Source organism: Sinocyclocheilus rhinocerous, unplaced genomic scaffold (assembly GCF_001515625.1).
Source record: "Sinocyclocheilus rhinocerous isolate Xijiao unplaced genomic scaffold, SAMN03320098_v1.1 scaffold2770, whole genome shotgun sequence".
NCBI classification, from domain to species: Eukaryota; Metazoa; Chordata; class Actinopteri; order Cypriniformes; family Cyprinidae; genus Sinocyclocheilus; species Sinocyclocheilus rhinocerous.
The window spans coordinates 86,756-87,391 of NW_015659007.1; the positions used below are offsets into that span (position 1 = coordinate 86,756).

Genomic DNA, 636 nt, shown 5'->3' on the forward strand with positions numbered 1-636 from the left:
TGCTTCTGCTGTTTGAGTGTCAGCTTTCAGAAATTGTGTGACAAGTAAATATTTTGTGTGCAAGCAGTTGAAAAAAAACTGTAAGTGAATTAGCTGCTCAGCCCGTGAAGCATTGAAAATGATGTAATAAATCAATACACAATATAAACAATCAAAAGAATCAATGATATAATATAAAAATACAGTATTTTTTCTCACTTGGTATTTTTGTCTAGTACAAATATCTAAAAATACTTACTTGAAAAGCTAAATTACTTGTGATATTAAGATTTCTGAAAAGGTTTTATGAAAAAAAACAAAATCTGCCAGTGAGGTCAAAAAAATAACCTTAATTCAAAGAGAAAACAAAGAAAAATTTTCTGACCCAATGGCAGATATTTTTTCTTGTTTTCAGCAAAATCTCACTTAATTTTGATAATTATTTTAGAAAGTAAGACTTAATATCTTGCTAAAAAAAGCATCGTAAATAAATATTTTGATTTATAAATGTCTAGATATTTGTAGAGGAAAATAATTGAATGAGAATTTTTTTTTGTGCAGTGGATTGACTTTGTAGATTGTAAGAATAAAATTATTAGAATTAATAATTAGAAAAAATATACAGTACATTTGTATATGTATATATTTGAAGTTTAT

The 636-nt window shown here is 25.0% G+C and overlaps 1 pseudogene; it reads right to left on the reverse strand.

Moving 5' to 3' along the window:
• LOC107723216 (phosphatidylinositol 4-phosphate 5-kinase type-1 gamma-like) overlaps nt 1-636 on the reverse strand; it is a 48,731-nt pseudogene that overhangs the window by 28,884 nt on the left and 19,211 nt on the right.